Below are 902 nucleotides of genomic sequence, written 5' to 3'. Positions count from 1 at the left end.
TTTCTACACTTACTATAGAATATATGCTTTCATTGTCTGACATGTATTCATCTACATTATTTAAAGTTTCTTGAAAATCTTCTATTAATTGAGAATTTCTAGTTCTACTATTATTTCTTTTAAGACATACATTTGCTAAATGTTCTATACTTCCACATGTGAAGCATTCTAGCTTATTTTTATAATTTCTATCATTTCTATATTTTCGAACATGTCTATCTTTATTTAGATAAGGTTTCCTGGCTGAAGATTTTCTTAAATAGTATTTTTTATTATGCTACTGATTATAGTAGGGTTTATATTTCTTGTATCTTTTCTTAGGTTTATTTTGTCCTTTATCATAACTTTGGGTTGTATACATGACATTCTTACAGAAACTCATTTCATTATGTTTTAGTTGTTTCTGTATTTGTATATTTGTGAATTTTTCTGTTAAGACTTCCATTATATGTTGTACTTTGTGTCCTATAGACCATTTACCGTTTGGATTCTGTATTACTCCTTCTCTTTTATACCATTTTTCTTCTATTTCTTTGCCTAAGGCTCCTGATAGTTTATTAAATAACTTTTTTCCTAATTCTTCATCAAAAGAATTCCCACTAATTGTACAGTAATAATAATAATCTTTAAGAAAGTTCTTTATGTGGAACCAACTTGTAATACTTAATTGTTCTAGGTATATCAAAGCATTTCTTTGTAAGACTACTAAGCCACTATTTGGGTCTTCTCCTGTAATTAAACTGTGTATTTTATTTGTAAAATTATACGGATTTGCTCCCAAGTTTACTAAAGCTTGGAATTCTTGTGGGAAATTAGATTTATATGTTTCCCATAAGGCCTTTGCAGATTCTCCTAAAAAAGTTTCCATATATTTATACATTGTTTCTGCGTCTGCATCTTGG

Source organism: Solanum stenotomum, chromosome 2 (genome assembly GCF_019186545.1).
Source record: "Solanum stenotomum isolate F172 chromosome 2, ASM1918654v1, whole genome shotgun sequence".
NCBI classification, from domain to species: domain Eukaryota; kingdom Viridiplantae; phylum Streptophyta; class Magnoliopsida; order Solanales; family Solanaceae; genus Solanum; species Solanum stenotomum.
This window is presented reverse-complemented; position numbering follows the sequence as displayed.